The sequence below is a fragment of the Dendropsophus ebraccatus genome, chromosome 2 (assembly GCF_027789765.1).
Source record: "Dendropsophus ebraccatus isolate aDenEbr1 chromosome 2, aDenEbr1.pat, whole genome shotgun sequence".
In the NCBI taxonomy this organism is placed as follows: Eukaryota; Metazoa; Chordata; class Amphibia; order Anura; family Hylidae; genus Dendropsophus; species Dendropsophus ebraccatus.
The window spans coordinates 189,561,174-189,582,007 of NC_091455.1; the positions used below are offsets into that span (position 1 = coordinate 189,561,174).

General features: G+C 42.4%; 1 protein-coding gene and 1 long non-coding RNA gene across 2 annotated transcripts in view; one reads left to right on the plus strand and one right to left on the minus strand.

Annotated features, from left to right (window-relative positions):
- Nucleotides 1-20,834, plus strand: part of WDR37 (WD repeat domain 37) — a 110,028-nt gene that overhangs the window by 7,239 nt on the left and 81,955 nt on the right. Inside the window, exon 2 of the mRNA XM_069958925.1 lies at nt 3,540-3,607. The gene's annotated coding sequence lies outside the window, so the exon portion shown is untranslated. The remainder of the gene's footprint in view (nt 1-3,539; nt 3,608-20,834) is intronic.
- On the minus strand, nt 1,218-20,783 carry LOC138783790 (uncharacterized). Its single transcript, XR_011361751.1, has 3 exons — nt 20,698-20,783; nt 1,523-1,692; nt 1,218-1,425 (listed from the first exon to the last, which is right to left on the minus strand). It is a non-coding gene; the product is annotated as an uncharacterized lncRNA (long non-coding RNA).

A 20,834-nucleotide genomic window follows, 5' to 3' on the forward strand; every position in this document is an offset into this window, starting at 1 on the left:
TTGTTTCCTTGGGTGACAGTGACTTGTGCTATGGTGGAAACATATAGAGAACAGGCTCCAACTTGGTTAAAGAGGAAGTCAGATGAAACTGGAAAAAAGTAGGCAGGTGGTTGGGTGCAAGAAAATAATAAACAAGTAAACTCACCTGTCCTCTTGCCTCCGTTGCGCCGGATAACGTTGGATTTCATCTTCGACTGGAATCCCACATATCTGGCTTTTCCAGCTGCAATATCACGGTCTGATTGCCTGCTCAGCCAGTCAGTGACTAAGGCGGTGTCCCACCCCAGTCACTGGTTGGTTGAGCGGGCAAGTCATTTAGCCGGGTACGTGAGGTTGCAGCTAAAAGAGCTGCAGGACAGCGGCGGCTGTCAGTGTGACCTGGGAGTGGCGCTACTGGGCCAGAGGATAGGTGAGTTTACTGTGTTTATTATTTCACCTCAGCCTCCCACCTGTCTGTCCTTTTTCAATTTTTTGGGACTCCTCCTTTAATGTATTCTATCAGCTGTTAGGGCCCCTATGTAAATTATAATATATATATCATATAATAGGCATAACTTTTATTTCTGTAATTAATTTATGTTGTATTAAAGACACCCCCCCCCCCCCCTGGATTAGAAAAAAATCTGCTTTCTTTCAAAAACCGTGTCACCCCTGTCTTACGTTTGTATGTGGTATTACAATTCAGCTCCATTCACTTCAGTGGAACTAAGCTGCAATAGGACACATAAAAACAAGAATGGCGCTGTTTGGGAAGAGAGCAGTCATGTTTTTCTAATACTGGATAGCCCCTTGAAATCTTCGTAAGAACAAAACATCAGGTTCAGCTTCATAATTTACAGTTTATTTCTTTTATTCACAGCTCTCTAAAACCACCGTTTACACACTGATCATCCCCCCCTCTGTCTATGTGTACACTGTGGTTTTATGGAGGTTGGACGTTGCAAATCATGAAGCTGGACCTGATGTTTTATTGATTATATTGTCTGGTGGCCTTCCCATGACTAATCCTAGCAAAGAGTGAGAGCATCACAGTACCGATCTGGTGAACCAATGCTGAGACCCCCATGATCGCTAAAGATAAAGCTACCCATACACATTAATATAATGTAATGTGTTTTGGTTTGGGTGAAAATGGCTGTCATTTTTTTTTCTGGATAGAAATGGACTCTGAAGGAATTTATTAGTCTGCAAAAGGTGCAGAGAATACAAGTGTACCGAACATGCATGGTGTCTTCTTGGGTTTCCTCCATAGAGCTACCTTCTCCCTGCTGAAAAATAAAACACCAGGGTATGGTGCCTAGACTTCTATTGGTGCACTTGGAGCTAGTTCAGAAGAATAACAGGATTGTGGCCATAGATCCTGTACCTTTTCTTTTCACATTGTCCTCCTGACAGCACCACACATGGAGGATGTCACCTTTGACCCTATCAGGAACAGGAAACAGAGGTTAAAAGGGCACATCCCATAATTCCCCTCAGTGTTTTTCCTGTTCCTGACAGCATCAAGGAATACATAGGTTACCTGTGATCCTGTGTGGTCACGGGTCCTGGGACGTGGTGGTGCAGTGGCCTCTGGGTCTTTCTGTTGCAGGATCCGCCTTGCTGTCACATCCTCCGGGGTGGGGTTTCCCTGCGGCCTTCTCAGTAGCTGGACGGTCTGCGTGGGTAGCTTGTGCCCTATGTTGTGTAGACCTGTTCATAGGTATTGAAGCATATCATTAATATGGTATCAGAACTACAGTATGCTCTCACAGAATGGTGTCTGCTAATCCATGAAATCATTTCCTTAAAAGTCGCTATCTATCTTGTGGTTTGGCTCCATAAACATTTGTTTTCAAGCTTTGGCCTGATCGGCATGAAGGTTGTTCATATGGAGAAGCATCAGAAAATGCAGATCAGGTTTATCCAGATATCTGATGAATAACTCCGACTGCTGGAATTTTCCCCGTGTCCTCGGGAGTGAGGAATCTTCCACGTGTGTCTAATCTGCTATAATTGATGTTTGCTTCAACATTGGAGATTAGTCACCACATCTAGACTGCTGAGACAGGGTAATGGTTACATGCAGGGACTGACGTCCTTCGTTCGCCTTCTCCTATTTTGGTAAGTTTTTAATGTTCGCGTATGTTCACACTGAGGTATAGGTGAGGAATTTCAAGCCAAGTTTGCGCCTAATTTTATTCTTATTCTGCTTGAAATTCCGCTGGTAAAATGTACAGAGCAATGTGCCATTGTGTTGAATGGGATTTCCGCTCTGTTCACACAGCGGAATTTACGCGCAGAATTTTCCGCTTTCCACCAAAAGGATTGACATGTCAATTCTTTGAGTGGATTCCACTAGAGAAATCCCATAGAAGTCATTGGGGCTTTAAATTTCCTCTTTGTGCTTGAATTCCACTCCTATTCTGCCAGAGCGGAAGAAGGGGAAATTTCAAGTAGAAAACTTTCCTCTTCAATTCCCCCGCCTATTCCTGTGAACATACCCTTAGGGCCAGTTCACACGGAGTAAAATTGGTGGAATTCCGTTGCGGGGTCCCTCCAGCCTCCATGTCATACACGCAGTCTATGAGAGGGCTCGCACCCCCTCTCTCCGCGTGGAAGAATTGACATGTAATTTCTTCCGAGCGGAGAGAGGAGGCGTGCAAGCCCTCACAAAGACAGAATTCCTCCAGTTTTACTCTGTGAACTGGCCCTTAGGGTATGTAATAGGAGAGGATTCAGCGAGGAATTGAAGCCGAAAGTTTTCTGCTTAAAATTCCTCACCTAATTATCTCAGGCGAAATTTAAGAAAAAAAAAAGAAAATTTGAAAGCAGAATTCAAGCCCCTTTGTCTTCTATAGAATTCCTTTTGCAGAATCCGCCCAAAGAAGCGACATGTCAATTCTTCAGGGGGAAAGGAATCTGCGTCGGAATATTTAGTGCGGAAATTCTGTTGTGTAAACAACAGTGCAGAAATGCAATGAAACTCAATAGCACAATGCTAAGTTCATACTTTACGGGCGGAATTTGATGCGGAATCTGCTGCAAATTTGCAGCGGATTCCACACGTATTCCTCAGTGTGAACATACCCTTAGGAAGAACCCATTACCATTTACTGGTTCAGATGCCAGGGAGGTAGTGTATCAGTCTATTATACGGGTGCCATGGTCACTATCGGTGCACAGTATGCACCACATCCTCTTGCCAGCCTTTACAGTTGTTGGTAGAGATGAACGCATACTTTGATTGTTCGCCATTTGAATATCAATGGATGGAGAGTCCAATGGGCCATTATAGACAAACTTTCCAAACTGTTCTGATTCTCATCTTGCCTCTCTCCCTTGTGTGTGTGTGTGTGTGTGTGTGTGTGTGTGTGTATGTATGTATGTATATATATATATATATATATATATATATATATATATATGTATATATATATAAATATATATATATATATATATATATATATATAATTTTAATTGATGTTTGTACTTATTTGTACTTGTTTATCTTTATTGTATATTTGTATACTGAGGCATTTTTCTTTTCTTAATTTTAGGTTTTTTGATCCTGTACCAGACTTTATAGAGCCCTAATGGGCCAGGAGGATAGCTCTATTTAAAACAGGTGAGTGAGTTATTGGAATATAATATACTATAAGTAACACTATAGGTAGATATTATGTGAAAAGAGGGACTGTCATTCCTAAGAGAGAGAGAGAGTGAGTGAGTATTTAAATTTTGTATCTTGTAACGTGGGCATGTTAAATGGCATCAGTGGTGGTAGAGAATGCAGAGATTTCCAACTATCATTTATGTAAAGGTACTTGCTGTTTGGCCACCCCGTCTTCGGGTGTGATTGCATTAAAACATTGGTGTCGGCAAGACTGTCTTATAACCTCTACCCAAGAAAGAATTGTGCTGGATCTGACAAGGAGGAATTTACTCTACTGTGTAGATACGAGATGACTCTCTCCTGCTGACTTCCTGTGAAGTTCAGGATTATGTCCACACCTGTGAGACCCCTCTCCTTGAGCTTGCACTCTTCTTATTTCCATGTTTGTCCATATATTAAGTGCTGTTAAAGAAATCACTTCGAGGGTACGTTCACATGTACCGGATCCGCAGCGGATTTAATCTAAATAACTGAACACAACATCAAATCTGCACCATCAAATGTGCTGCAGATCTGCTGCGGATCCTGTACGTGTGAACGCACCCCTAAAGAGACAAGGAGATGAGTGATTGAGTAGGGGGAGTCAATATAACCAGTTTATAAACTTTATAAAGATTCTCAAGTGTGTCTTGACACTGCCTCCTGCTTTGGAAATTCTGGCATGGAGAATCCTGTCACAAGGAGGCAGACTGAAGCTGCATCTCATAGGAAGGCACTGAGACACTATTGTGAGTTAGGTGACAGTGGTGTTCTGCCCCAGTCACTGACTGGATGAGCAGGCAGTCCATCAACCGGGTCGTGAACTCTGTGCAGGAGATCCCAGACCTCGGTGGGGGTCCCGGTGCGGCAATCCAGTGCTGCAGCGACACAGGGAGAGGCAAGTTGTGATTGTTTAGGTTGCTGCCATTACATATAAAATGGTTATACACAAGGCTCTGTACAGTATTATTTAATTGTAGCCTATCCTGCACTATACAGGCAAAAAAAAAATCCCTGTGTGCATCTTTATTGTCTACAGTGGGAAATCCTTGTTTAATATTCTTTTGTATTAAGCATCTTGATCTCCTCTATTGTGTCTGCATACTATAACTAGACACATAGAAGTACTGTAGATGCTTTGCTTTGGAATGTTCAGTGTAAAAAATTGATGGGTAGAAAAAAAATTTAAATCGTGAAATGTTTAAGCAAAAAAAATAAAGCTTTGTGGTTCTGTATATGTTGTAGAGGAATGCTTGAGATTTTGCTGGTGCCCGATGCATTTGTTCTGTGTCATAGCTCTCATTGTTTGCATTGCTTCTGATTGCCTCTTGCATATCTGCTTGCTGCGTGTTAGGAACGGTTCAGTGGTTTTCTAAACCATTGGACGCACTTTGAATTCCTTATTCTTGACTTTTATTTCATCCATGTGAGGTAAAAGCATTTTAATTCACTCCAAAAGCTATTGGTGTGCCTGTGCTGTCCCTCCACCTGTGTATGTATATATGTGTGTGTGTATATGTTAGATATATATTGGTCCATATTGACATGATGGCATCACACAGTTGCTGCAGATTTGTCAGCTGCACATCCATGATGCGAATCTCCCGTTCCACCACATCCCAAAGATGCTCTATTGGATTGAGATCTGGTGACTGTGGAGGCCATTTGAGTACAGTGAACTCATTGTCATGTTCAAGCAGAAATCGAGACTCATCAGACCAGGCAACGTTTTTCCAATCTTCTACTGTCCAATTTCGATGAGCTTGTGCAAATTGTAGCCTCAGTTTCCTGTTCTTAGCTGAAAGGAGTGGCACCTGGTGTGGTCTTCTGCTGCTGTAGCCCATCTGCCTCAAAGTTGGACGTACTGTGCGTTCAGAGATGCTCTTCTGCCCACCTTGGTTGTAACGGTTGGCTATTTGAGTCACTGTTGCCTTTCTATCAGCTCGAACCAGTCTGCCCATTCTCCTCTGACCTCTGGCATCAACAAGGCATTTCCGCCCACAGAACTGCCGCTCACTGGATGTTTTTTCTTTTTCGGACCATTCTCTGTAAACCCTAGAGATGGTTGAGCGTGAAAATCCCAGTAGATCAGCAGTTTCTGAAATACTCAGACCAGCCCTTCTGGCACCAACAACCATGCCACGTTCAAAGGCACTCAAATCACCTTTCTTCCCCATACTGATGCTCGGTTTAAACTGCAGGAGATTGTCTTGACCATGTCTACATGCCTAAATGCACTGACTTGCTGCCATGTGATTGGCTGATTAGAAATTAAGTGGTAACGTGCAGTTGGACAGGTGTACCTAATAAAGTGGCAGGTGAGTGTATATATTACAATCTATCTGTACTTATGTGGCTGTCTCAGTAGAAATTTAGAAAAAGGCAAACATTTTAAGGCCTTATTCGCACGTCCTGTATTGTCTGTGGTCGCAGATCTGCGCCGATGCATAGTTATGCTCCGCCAATCGCGGCTGAGCAGCTGATGACGCGGCAGAGGGGGGGCCGGCATGAGGGGGGGGGGGGGCTGGAGTTGTCCGGCCGGCCTCCAAAAGATGACGTCATCGACCCAAGATGGCGGCCGGGGTCGACAGCGAATACGTAAGTATACTGCACCACACTTCTGGGATGGGGGGGAACACTGGGAAGGGGGCCATTCACTTAGATAACACACATTACAAAGTTGTATAACTTTGTAATGTGTGTTTAGTGAATAAAAGTTAAACGCCGCACTACCCCTTTAAGCAAACCTGAGTGGGCAAAATGATGAGCGAACCTAAGTGGGCGACATTTGATTACTGGTGGCTGAAGAAGTAGCTCTAGGGAGTCTGTTCCCATGTTTTCCCAGACTCCCCAGGGCTGCAGCCACCTATCCTGAAGACACCTTTTAAGGCGTTGTGCAAGATTAAATGAAAGTTTATAATAATAATAATAATTTTTCTTTCATTTTCTTTTCTTTCCCTCTTTCCTTCCCTCTCTTGTCCCCACAGGCCGTGTCTGGTATTGTGTCTCAGCTGAAGTTATGTAGATGTCATTGAGCTACAATAACAGACATGGCCCGAGGACAAGTGTGGTGCTGTTTTTGCATTATAGGAAAGCACTTCTTTTTTTTTTTTATTCTGAAAAAAAAAAAAAAAAACAACAACAACCCATCAAATGTAAAGTTATTAAATGGTATTTTGTTCATTTTTTTTAAATGTTACTGACTGGGGAAGTAAAAGCATCCTTAAGGGTGGTTATACACAACATTTTTTTCTGTTTTTTTTGTAGGTTATTTATCAGTGACAGTTTTTTATAAACACAACATTCTGTAGGCAGTGTTTTTTTTTCTCCCCACCCAGTTTTTTTTTTTTTTACCTATAGACCTCCATAGTGTGGATGGGCCTCCCAACTCTTCAACAGATGATGTCTGTGAAGAGAAGGGTCAGCTGTGAAGGATTTTCACCATGGGCAGGATAAGCTGGTACCAGAGCAGTCTGGCTGCGGCTTACCCCTACCCATAGAGAACACATGAATGTTCTCAGGCCGGATATTCATGTGTATAGGGAGGTCGGGAGAATCCGGTCGACAGCTATTAAAGTTGTATGCTCGAGTCAGATAGTTCAGCTTTTGAATTCTGATGACTGCAGAAGTTTCATGTTGCCCTCAGGAGGAAAACATGAATACATCCATAGGCTGGGTTCACACTACGTATATTTGAGGCTGTATGTTTGAGGCTGTATAGCAACCAAAACCAGGAGTGGATTAAAAACACAGAAAGGATCTGTTCACATAATGTTGTAATTAAGTGGATGTCCGTCATTTAATGGCAAATATTTGCTGTTATTTTAAAACAACGGCTGTTATATTGAAATAATGGAAGTTATTTACCGTTATATGGCGGCCATCCACTCAATTTCAACATTGTGTGAACAGATCCTTTCTGGGTTTTCAATCCACTCCTGGTTTTGGTTGCCATGAGGACCTGACAAGAGGACCAAATACAGCCTGAAACATACGTAGTGTGAACCCAGCCCTAGGCTGTATAAATAGCGTTGCTGAACCCAATCATTTTGCCAGATCCACTGATCCTTCCTTTTCTTTTTTTTTTGCATTTTTTATAATTTTTAAATCAGATGATCAAAAATCACGTGACTTGTGAAGACAAAAGTATCCCTGAAAACACACACACAAATGAATGTACTAAATAAGCTGCATCTCCCAAACCACGAAATAAAATGCTTCTCATTGTCCCATACATGACCTCAGTGAAATATTTTACATTCTTTTGTCTTTTGGCTACTTCTTTTGTGCCTCCCCATTACTTTCTCATTCTCCCTGTGGTATTGAATATCATGAGAGGCAGTGTGGTTGAAATGTCTGAAAGAGAAAAAGTCCTTTAAAACTACAGAAAACCTTCATGGGTTTGCGTTATGAAGTCAGTAAGGAGGCATTTTCTGGAAATTCCATTAGTAGGTTAATAGGACGTGCTACTGCGGGATGTGAATGGGAGTTCTCAAATTCTCCTTTCCTTTAGGGTATATAAAGTGTTGCCACAGCAGATCTGCATAGTTTACACAGCAGAACTTGCATTTGTTGAATGTGCAGTCTTAACCCTATGCATTATAAGGTCTCCGCCACACATGGGTAATACAGGCGAGCGTTCCGGTTAGGTCAGTATTACGCCTGTGTGTAGGCTTCTTAGGCTCAGTTCACATATAGTAGTTTGATCAGTATTTTTAGCTAAATCCAGGGGTGAGTTCAAAATGCACAAAAAGATTCAAATCTTTCTATTATAGTTTTTTCCTCCATCTCAGTTCCTAGAAAACTAAGTGAATACTACATGTGGGTTGTGTTCAAACAGTACTTGTTGTTGTGTTTTTTTTTTTTTTTTTTTGAAACCACATAGTAAAATTTTGGTAGATAAAATTAAGGAAAATAATTCCCCCCTTCCAATTTAATGATCAAAAATGGCAATTTCTTTCACCTTATGGACCATTTAAAAAAAATAAAATTAGCGACTTCTATTTGATGGCAGTGCGGAAGTGACCACTTTGGATCCCCACCCTGTTGGGCACATTAGCGTTATGCTGAAGAAGTGCTGGTTTCTTTCATAATACAGCTGCTGATCCACTGTACTGCGGCAGGGTCATTTAGGTGAGCGAGTAGGTTGAGGCGAAAGGAGATTGTGCTTCCACAGTAGATATTTCCTTTAAGTGCTCGTGTCCCTTTCAGTGAACATCCTGTCATTATCATTGCCATAGAAACTCCCGGAGCTAAATGGAAACCTTTTACTACCTTGGAGAGGGTACGGCTCGCATATCGTAGTTGCGTTTCTATGCAGGATCCAGTCTGCTGCAGGGCGGCACAGGAAAAGGGGTTTATGTTTAGCTCTTTGGATACGTGGCCGGGCATCCTAAGGGCATCTCACACAGGAAATCTCTGAAGCTAATAGGCTGGCACGGGCTTGAGAGTGTATACAAGCTGATGGTGCCCGCAGCCACCGGGAGCAGAGAGTCTGCAGCTTGTTTGGTTTTCCTTGTCTCTGTGGACTGAGAGGCTGAGAAAAATTCCCTGGAGCTTTACCTTGTGGGGAAAGGAAGAGAAATCACTCACTAAATGATTAAATCGTCTAATGAAAATGCTGCCAGTCCTGGGTTTCCCCGAGATCAGTAAGGGGCAGGAGCCAATACAGGAAGCTTCCGAATACTAGGACAAACACTGGTGTATATCAGAGTTTAAAGGGACTCTCTTTTAAGGAGGAATGCTGGGGGAGAGTTACTGGATCTCGTCATTGTGTCTGTCCTCTGTTACTCCTCTTGGTAATGTTTAATTGGATTGACAAATGAGTCTGGAGTGTCCTTACTTAAAGGGGTTTTCTGAGAAAAAAGAAACAGTGACTTGACAGTTACTGATCGGCACCTGTTCTACACGGTGAATTGGTTGAAGAAGTTGTGTCCAGTCACTATGTAGTGTGGGCAACTCACAACTTCATCTGAGCTTCCATTCAAGTGAAGAGCAACTGAGCTGCAGTAACCGCGTTTGGCCACAACACAGTAAATGGTGCCAACTGCTTCCTGGCCCGTTTACTGTATAGCGTGGAAGCTGAACAGCTTATTGTGTGTGTGTCGGCAGTGCTGGCTGTCTGACGATCAGTGACTGATGCCATATACCGTGGATAGGTAATTGTTCTGTTTTAGCCGGAATACTCCTTCAATTGACACAATCCAGTCAGGGCTGCCAGTTTTTGACTCTCCCTATTGACCTTGTCAATAGTGCCACCCTGTCAGCTCCTTATGGAGTAATGACTGTTAAGGTCCCCATACACCTTAGACGGCTGAACCTGCTGCTTGTGGTGGATTCGGCCGTCAGTATAAGGGCAGGGGGTTGGGCTCTCCTGAACAGTTCTTGACAGATAATGTCCATAATGCCTGACCCTGTTTGTTTAAGGAGAGAGAAGCTGCAGGCAGCGCTGACCTGCTCCCGCTTATTCTTCCCCATAGAGAATATAGGAGCGGTTGGCCGTGACAAACGTTCCTGTGTGTGGGGAGGACGAGTGGCAGGTGAAAGAGATAACTGATGGGTGAATAAAGTGCATGGGGAGCTTTGGAAGGAGAAAAAACTAAAATTGGTTTCAACATAAAGGAGTTAACCCCTTAATGCATAACATCTTACACAAGAGCGTTAGTAAGCATGCCATAACTAACTGCGACGTCATGGGGATCACGTGGTCATTGGCACTGTGGCCCATTCCATCAACAGCGCTAAGAGTATGTGTGTATGTTCCTGAGACCTGATGGTGCCTTTACACAGACAGATTTATCTGACAGATTTTTTTAAGCCAAAGCCAGAATTGGGTTTGAAAAGAGAAGTCTTAGTCTTTCCTTTATGACCTGTTCTCTGTTTATAGTCTGTTCCTGGCTTTGGCTTCAATAAACTGTCAGATAAATCTTTCTGTGCACGGCAGCATCTCCAATATGATGCTGGGAGCTGAGAAACTGTATGAATATGTGCAGCGCTGTAATGAAACATCATGAGTCCTCACCGCACTGCGCATACTCATACTGTAAAACAGAACGTGTGAATTAGGCCTAAGAATGATCATTTAGTACCTTCCTGTACAGTAACTGTGGGGTGGACCCTCGGCATCCCCATCAACTCCGCATATTCAAAGAAAAATAGTTGTCCTGCGCTGTCTAAGTAGATAATACTAATAGTTGCTTTTTCCGTGTTTTCTCATGTGAAAAAAGCGACTTCTAGATGTTTAGAGTGATAAAATGGGAAACATCTGCCTTTTTGCCGAGCGTGCCTTTTTATCTGTCACTCACATGTCTTCCAGCATGACTCTTCTGCTTAGAGTCCACTGGAGTTTCTGTTACACTTTCTCAAGAAAATAAATATTTAGAAGGAAATGTCACGCTGAATCGGGTAAAAATCTTGCAAAGCTTGCAAGGCCGAACACGTCACTGAGGGAAATGTCTTGCAGCACAAAAGAAACATAAACTGTGTACATATTGTAACACCACCACCTATAACACATATGGGGGTGTATTACAGCACATCCTGGGGCAGAAGGCTTGGGGTAGCGTCGCAAAGACTGCTGCTTGTTTAGACTGAAATCATGTAGCTTGTGTGTCACACAGCCGAGTACTGTGTGATAAACTTGCAGTATAAACGGAGCCTAAGGAGAAGTCCGGCGAAAATTTTTATTTAAGTATTGTATTCGGGTCGTGACATCACTATTTTATCCAGGAAGTGACATCACCATGTTATCCAGAAAGGGACATCATCATGTTATCCAGGAAGGGACATCACCATGTTATCCAGGAAGTGACATCACCATGTTAGCCAGGAAGTGAAGCCTTGATGCAGTAGTAAGTGCAGGTAAAAAAGCACTTTACGTGCATTTCCCGTAATAAGTGTATATTGGTGATTTGTATAACTTTTGGGGGCAAATACAATACTTTAATAAAAATTTTCACCGGACTTCTATTTTAAACAGCTGTTTCTAATGGTAATATACAATACAGACGAGAGTCCCTTGTTAATAATAGTGGCATCCACAATGTACCCCAAAATTAGTAGTTTCACCCAAGGTGTCCACATTATTGTTGGTATAATTTATGGTGGCCTTCATTATTGCTCGTACCATTCATGGTGTCCCCCTTATTGTCAGTACTATCCATAGCCATTGTCTTCCACAGTGCCTGCCGTTAGTATTAGTGCCAGCCCCACTGAAAAAGCCAGAGAAGGAAAAAAAAATACATGGGCCACCATACTGTTCTGTAAACTGTTAGAGTCCTATTACACGGGTCCGCTACGGCCCGATCATTTTAGTAAACGAGCACCGATCTGCTAGATGGGTGCTCATTTACTGGACCTATTAGACGGCCTGATAATCGGGCAGCAAAGGCTACATAGACATCTTTGGCGATGTCCATGCCGCCCTTGCTCAAACACCTCTCCCCGCTGACAGGCCACTCAGCCAATCACAGGACAGGACTGCCTCGGCCTGTGGCTGGCTGAGCGGCCTGTCAGCTGACTGCCGCTCAGACGCTGCAGCCGCTGGGAACGGGAAGATGCGGAGCACATGAGAGAAAACCGGGAGCGGGGAGAGGTAAGGTGTCAGGTGTTTGGGCAATCAAAAGCTGTTGGCCAGGCATCGCTATTACACGTAGCGATGCCAGATCGGCGCACAGCGATTTTAGGTCCACATCTAGACCAACGACCAGCTGATGATTGGTTCATTGGCTGATCGTTGTTTCTAATGGTGCATTTACGCAGAAAGATTTATCTGACAGATTTTTGAAGCCAAAGCCAGGAATGGATTTAAAAAGAGGATAGATACCAGTCTTTCCTTTTATGACTTGTTCTCTGTTTATAGTCTGTGCCTGGTTTTGGCTTCAAAGATCTGTCAGATAAATCTCTGTGTAAACGCACCATATTACACAGCGATAATCAGCCAATTATGTCTCTGTGTAATAGGGACCTTAGGCTTTTCAGGCATCCTAAGTTTTTTTAGCGCCCCTTGAAGTTGCACAAGGGGCCCTTAGGCTCTGAAGATCTAGGATATCATAGGCCTATCTGCTAGAGAATGCTGAGCATATCTGTGCTGCTAGCTGCAGACCTCAGGGCATGACCTAATATTTCCCTCACATGATAAACACGGCTGCTTATTGCGCTTCCTGTTCACTATTCTCAGCTCTCATTACATACAGTATAAGCCGTCTGCTAAATATTTAGTCTGTGTCGCTTTTAGTTTCTGTCTTCTAGGACAGGTTCACCCAGGGTTTGGTGCAGAGCACAGGAGACTTGTCACTTATGTCTTCTACCTTTCTCAGAACTGGGAGAGAATCAACAAAGCTGTAAACTACGATAGCTTATGTAACTGTCTGCAATGGTTTACCGTCGTATCTACAAATTGTGCAATTCAGCGTAAACTGAACTATTTTTTACTAGAAGCAAAATTTAGCTTTGGTTTTCCATTTGAGTCTTGTGACTATAAAAATTCAAGCAAAAGAAAAAAAGAACCTGTTACATAAAATAAACAGTCTGGTCTGATCTGCAAGCATCAGCATAGAGGCATAGAGCAAGAGAAGCCAAGCAGATTGAGATTAAGGGCCCTATTACATGGGCCGACTACAGCCTGATTGTTTTAGTAAATGTGCGCCGATCTGCTAGATTGAGGCTCGTTTACTGGACTTATTAGCGATGTCCATGCAGGCCTTGCCGAAACACCTGATACCTTACCTCTCCCCGATGCTGGTCTTCCCTCCAGTGCTCCTCAGCTTCCTGGTCCCGGCGACTGCAGCGTCTGAGCGGCAGTCAGCTGACAGGTCGCTCAGGCGCTGCTGCTGGAAGCTGCGGAGCACAGAATGGAAGATCGGGGAGTGTTAAACTTTCAGGTGTTGGGCAATTGTCAGCTGTCGGCCATGGCAATTACATGTAGCGATGCGTGGTCTGCGCCCGACCATTCCTAAACCAACTATCAGCCAGCGATCGCTTCATCGGCCGATCGTTGTCTCTATTACATGGAACAATAATCATTCATCCGATTATCGCTCCGTGTAATAGGGCCCTAAGTGGCTTCTGGCTTTTGTTACCTTGCCAGCACTGGTGGGACGCAGTTGCTGGATGCAGATGAATTTCTATAACAGCAGGGGGGCCTAATAAAGACCCCCAGGTGTGCCGTATATTTGTGAGTACTTGGTTTTGCCTTCAGCAAGGTTGGTTAGGTTGCCTATCCATGTTATGTTGACTGGGTAATACACATCAAAAATGTCATATGTAGCTAAAGATGGTGCCAATAGAAGTTACAACATGTCCTGCAAAAAACAAGCCTTCATATAGGTATGTCCACTAAATGGAAAGGTTTTAGCACTTAGAAGGCGACAATGAAAAAAAGAAAAGAAAATTGCTTGTTCATCGAGGGGTTAGTAAATCTCCTCACATAGTTTTGGTAGATCTTGAAGACCACATTTGGCCGCCATTAGTTTACATGTTCCGCGTTGGAGCCTTCCAGTAAATAAAACCTAAAACAATTCTTCAGGTTTTAGTTTTAGTGTGAAAAAGGCATCGAAGTCTCCGGAGGCTAAAAAGTGAACATTGTCATGGTAACCGAGAACTGGCGAGAGGATCACAAAAATAGCTTTCCATTAAAAGTCAGGAAACTCCTTGTTTTTCGAGGTGTTGTTGATAAGAATGATCAAGATACAAATTCCATCTCTTGTCCAGGATTCACCGTCCGCCCTTCCTGAGTATCATATTCCTTGTTACAGTGACCACGCTTAGGCTGATTACAGACTTGTGCACTCGAAATGTGGATTTCTGTATGATATGAGCCTCTGTGTGGACATTTCTTCTTTTGTCAACCAGTTTATTTTACCCTTTTTAAAGGGGTACTCTTCAAATCAACTGGATCCAAAAAGTTGTATAGATTTGTAGTTTACTTCTATTAAAAAATTTCAAGTCTTCCAGTACTTATCAGCTACTTTATGTCCTGCAGGAAGTGGTGTATTCTTTCCAGTCTGACACAGTGCTCTCTGCTGCCAACTCTGTCCGAGACTGGAACTGTCCAGAGCAGTAGCAAATCCCCATAGTAAACCTCTCCTGCTCTGGACAGTTCCTCAGGGGATTGAAACAATAGAAAAAAACACTCCCGACACCTCCAAACGTGTGTCGGAAAGGAATGATGAGATAAGGACGTGTTTAATGTGATCCAACGCGTTTCCAAACCATACTGGTTTCTTTTTCAAGAGACATTTTGTTTCTGTCTGGACAGTTCCTGACATGGACAGAGTTGGCAGCAGAGAGCACTATATCAGACTAGAAAGAAAACACCTCTTCCTGCAGGACATACAGCAGCTGATAAGTACTGAAAAACTTGAGATTTTAAAGTAGAATTACAAATCTATATGACTTTCTGAAACCAGTTGATTTAAAAGAAAAATATTTTCGCCGGAGTACCCCTTTAAAATTGGAAGTAAAGTACATTTTAAAGTCTCCAATGACAACCTCCAATTATTCAAATCAAGGCAAAATATTGATATATAAAAATTGGAGAAAAAAAAACCTCAAACACTCAACATGGGCCATTATTTGTCTCCTCCACTAGGTATGATTGTCATTGCCTTTTTTTTTTTTTTTTTTTTTTTTTTTAAGCTGCCAGTCTTGCTATGGTTAGACGGTGTTACAGTAGCATTAGGATCTTCTCTATTGCGGCTGATGCGATGCACTACACGGTAAAGCGGCAGTTTGACGTCTTTATGTGAACAAGCATTAAAAATGGACACGAAGTGAAGACCCGCAGTTAAAGTAATGAAGGGACTCGTCTCGATAAATGTTTGATGCTTTTCATTTTAGACCTTCTTATAACATCGCTCTGAGACAAATAGCTTTTTGTGCTTTATGTTCAACTACAAACACATTAAATATAGCTGAGACGAGAAATCCAACCATCAAAGCTATACACTCTGTCTTAATGATAAAAACCTAGATGTAAAAGTGTAGAAATTTACACAACTGCTGATATTGCCTGTAGATATGTTCTGGTAAGAGATAGTAGTAGTCAAGTGGGTGTGATTTATCATGATGGAGGATTTTTCCATGCAGAAATGAACAGGACTAGTAAAGGGGTTATCTGGGTAACAAAAACAATATTCTAAACAAACCCCCTTCCCAATACCACCCTATGTCTAATGTATGTATGTGGAGCAGCCACACGATCTAAGTTCAGTTCAAGTGAGGAGGAGTTCCTGATATTTCAGTATACATCTATGGCGTATGCCCAGCACATGATGGTTTTTCAGGACTGCTGAGTACCGGACGCTGCGTGTTGGGCAGTAAATAGTTAAATTGGGGAGAGCGTTCTATTTCCTGTCCCTTTTTGTTATTTGCTTTTCACGTTTTCCGGGCCCTCTTCCCACCTCCCACGTGCCACCCTTCATGGAACAATATCTGTTACACAATCACTCCTTTGTTATGTCACTTTTACTCTTCATTATCATTAGCATTACATTTAACGTTGGGAAATTATTTTTTTTCTTTTTTCCTTTCACATTCAGGCAATCCGACAGTTATGTGCTAAAAATAAGTATGGGACCCTTAGCAATGTGTAGGGCATACTGTACATCCATAGTACCTCGATTTTATACAAAGAGTTTAATAATTTTTTTTATTTAAGGGATAGCTAAAATAGAATGTTTCTATTTTTTTGCTATACTATAGATGTATTGTTCATTTTAGATGTATTCTCTATACAGCAGTACAGAGAATGTAGTCAGTTTTGGATAAGGTTTATTTTACTCTCCATTTGCATTTAATATAATTGTCATGTCATTTTCTCTATTGATTGGGACAGTAACTTTACCAGTATTTTATTTAACCCTAAGTAACAATGGACAAATATTGGGTGCGGTGGGAGTAGCACATTCATCTATACAATGCCAGGGAGTCAGTGCTATCTGAGCCTATATTTTTTTTCAAAAAGTGTTAAGGAAGCAGCACTTACTGTGTCTACTGTATTCATAGGGAAATAAAGGAAATAAAGGGAGGCAGTGCTATCTGTGCCTACTTTATTTACTAGGCAAAACAGTGATTCAGTGCTATCTGTGTCTACATTACATTATTAATAAGGAGGGATGTGGCACTGCCGTATGTGCCTAGGATATTTACAATAGGCGATCGAAAGGCAGTATATCCTGTGTCTACATCATTTATTGGGAGAGACTAGGAGTCAGTACTTTCTGTGCTTAGATTATTAACAAGGAGGCAGTGCAGTCTGTGCCTAATGTACAGTAAGAGGTAGGCAGTATTTTCTGTGCCTACTGTGTTTAACAGAAAAGACACGCAGGGGGTATTATTTGTGCCTGCATTATTTGTAGACCTAATAAAGTGGTGTCATTGGTGCCTACATAATTTTGTAGCTAACAGGTTGTCCTGCACCCCTTTCCAGGTCACTACCACAGTACCCTGAATTCTAAGCATAGGGATGTTGGTGAACGTGTGTCACTTGAGCCCCCAACGATACTAGGGGCCCTCCTAAGGTAACTGGGAGTGTAATATGATAATAATAATAATAATAATAATAATAATAATAATAATAATAATAAAAACCCTAAGTTTTTTATTGCGTTTTCTGACCTTTTGGATTACACTGTCAGAAAGTTTACAAAGGAATCAATCGTAACTGCTTTAGTGCATAGTTTTCTATACAAGCTACATTACTGAAGTGGATTGGTTTTCTTCATGGCCGCTCTGCTGTGGTCAGACCTGGCAGATGTATGAAGGTTGAAATAAACCAGCGTTGCTGCCTCCCTGCCGTTGCATGCTCTCTGCTTTAGCTCCTATGTTATTGCACTTATGACCCATCTTTCTGCACAGAGACTTTTGTACTTACTCACGTAGCTTACATGTCACTGCTGGCGTCTAGATGCCGCACATTCTTGAAGGTAGAGTCTTCAGAGATTGTTGCAAATGATGATGATACCAAGCTTGTTATTCAGGTAACACGGATAGGATTCAGAAAGTTTTTGTCTGGGCGAGTATGTGCCTCTAATTTACCAGCTAGATTGTAAGGTTTCAATGCAGATAGTTTTGGGTGCAATAAGTTTAGTACAAACCACAATACTCTCTATAAGGGTGCAATAAGCATCTAAGTGTAGATGTAGAAGATACAGTCTAAAAGGTAATGGGTATCAAGAAGTTACCTATTATTAAACGTATTTACTTCCCTGTAGTTGTTTCCCCATTCTGTATATGCCCCCCCCCTCTTCTGTATACTTACCTTTCTCTTCTGTAGTTGTTTCCCCATCCTGTATACTTGCCTTTCTCTTCTGTAGTTGTTTCCCCATCCTGTATACCCCCCCCCCCTTTTGTAGGTAGTCCTTCCTACTATATTCGTCCCCCCCCTGCTTGGTTGTTGATTCCCTATACTGTATACATTCCCCATGTGCAGGTAGTCCCCCCCCCTTCTGTATACTTACCTTTTCTTTTCTGTAGTTGTTTCCCCATCCTGTATACATCCCCCCCACCTTTTTAGGTAGTCCTTCCTACTATATACGTCCCTCCCTGCTTGGTAGTTGTTTCCCCATACTGTATAAATTCCCCCTCTGCAGGTAGTCTGCCCACTTCTGTATCTGTCCACCTCCCTTTCTCCTCTGTAGTTGGCCCATATTCAGTGCCCCCTACTAGACATTTTCTTACCCCTCCTGCCTCCCCTGCAGCTTGTGTGCTGAGCAGGTGGGGGCGGAGCATAACAAGTCTGGCCCTGATTGGCTAATGCTCGACCACCCAGTGTCAGGGTTCTGGTCAGCTGACCGTGAGTAGGGCTTATATTTCATGCCTACTTCAAGAAGTCTTCAAAATAAAGCTAGGTCTTATTTTGGGGGGGTTGTCTTTACTAAGTACAAAACCAATTTAAGACTTGCTGTGTTTGTCCGTGATGATAAGGAGGAAGCTGCTTGCAAGTGATCTGTACAGCATTACAGTGGAAGATGACAGCAGTATATAGATCAAACAATTGTAGCTTAGCCCCCCCCCCCCCTACGCCCAGACACCTTTCCCATTCATGTTAACAGAACAGCTTCCGTTTACTGTTGCCTACATCTAGGAAAGCATATCTCTAACCGCTGTTAAAACTGTTCAGGCAGGATGCCCCCATAATAGTGTACAAAAAATATATACAGTCAGTAAAAGAACAACTTGTTTCTACATCTGACTGTAATCTGTAAAATAAATCGAGGTGATGAATTCTCTTCACCTAGATGCAGGGCTCCCCATAAAGGACACATGATTGGTCAGTCGTGTTGAATCTTAATGTGCGTGGGGACTAAAGATAAGCAAACCTCCAGCTTGCTTGGGTTCGTTCAAACCTGACTGCTCTGCATCTGATTACCGGTGGCTAAAGAAGTTGGATGCAGCCCTAGGGAGTCCTGTAAAACATGAATACAGTGATAGGCCATAATCCAACCTCTTCATCCACCGGTAATGATTACGTGTGGACCATTGCATATATAGGTGAGGCATATTCGTGGTCAGAGCCAGTTAATACTTGTACTGTAATGGGAAGCAGTGACAAATGTTTGCGTAGGCTAAATGTCTGCAATACAAGGAACGACAATACAACCTAATAAAATTATTTTCTTATTGAAACCGTTGAGCTCCGGGCAGTGTACACAATGGTGGATGAATAGGGCATGAATCAGCCGGCTGTCACTGAGTTTGCATCTTCCAGTCACCTGTGCATCATCTTTACTTATAAAGTGTCACTTTTTTATTAGCTAAACAATCTATAAAAGCAGCAGATCCACACAAATATAGAAACATTTTCAAGAAAAAAAAAAGTTTAATTGACTTTTCTGTCAGTTGTTACTGTTGCCTATTTTCTGTTAACACTGTGTGTGTGTCTCTCTTAGAGGGCACTCATTTTTTTGGGGGCCCTTAAAGGTGTTATCCAGGTTTAGAAAAGCATAGCTGCTTTCTCCAAGAAATAGCACCACACCTGTCCCCAGGTTGTATGTGGTATTACATTGATGGGGTCTGGTGATATGGAGCCATCCTGGATTCACAGCAAGGTGGATTTGATGCGACCTGACATTGCATCTACTGCCTAATAGGCTATAATGGGCCTCAGGACTAGACCTCTTTATTGTATTGGATAGTTGCTGTCCATCGTAGTTGTGCTGAATGGAGAAATGCTTCATGCAAGTTTATTGATCTTTTGCAACCACACCAGATGGCAACTCTGTTGGACCGAGGGGTGTATTTGACCTTGGTCTTCCCCACTGCAGCTATCCCAGCATTAGTCAAATTGGCTTATGTCATCGCAACCACAGACCACTGCAATGGCAGAATGGATTAAGCAGTAGCCCAAGATGCTGGAATATTTCCTGACATATAAACCAAATGTATTGCACACTGTATAACAAGAACAGTTGAAATTGTCATTGGGGAAAAAAACTGCATACAACCCTGATGTCTGCAGACAGGACACCATAAGTATTAATCACTATCGATAGGTTCATCATAGGTCTCCAGGTATACACAAACGTTCTGTAAACATAGCCTTACACCCTTAGGATAATTTCTCAGGGGCGGATCTGCCGCGAGTTTAAAGTTGCGATAAATCCTCAGATTAAAACTCGCAGCGTGTTTGTAACATTTTTTTATTGACCATACGATGTCTGTGTCTTTTTGCAGATGTCGATTGACTTAATTAGCGCTTACTAAATGGGTAAGGTGCCACAAATGATCGCTGGATTGCCATTAACTTACATCCTTTCCAGAACCCCATCCCATTTACATGAAGAAATGTACTGCTGACAAACAATGTTATAACTGGGCTGCACAATCCACAAAAGTGTTCAGATGCTAACTATCCCATTCGATAGACCCCTTTTAAAGTTTAATTACAATAACCCCTACATTTTCTATTTGTTATTTGTCTTTATGTAACATCTGTCTTGAGAAAGCTAAATTGTAGGCAATATGCTTCATTAAAGGGAATCTGTCACTAGGTTCGTGCTGCCTTAAATTAGGAGAGCATAAACTAGTGATATAAATGGCAAACAGAACAGTGTATTACTTACATCATTCTGTTCAGCCGTTCTCCTAATATGCAGGAGAATAGGATTCTTGCCACACCCCTCCTCCCGCCCTCCAGCTGCTGATTGACAGTTGACTAACTACACACAGCATGGATAGATAACTGCCAATCAGTAGCTGG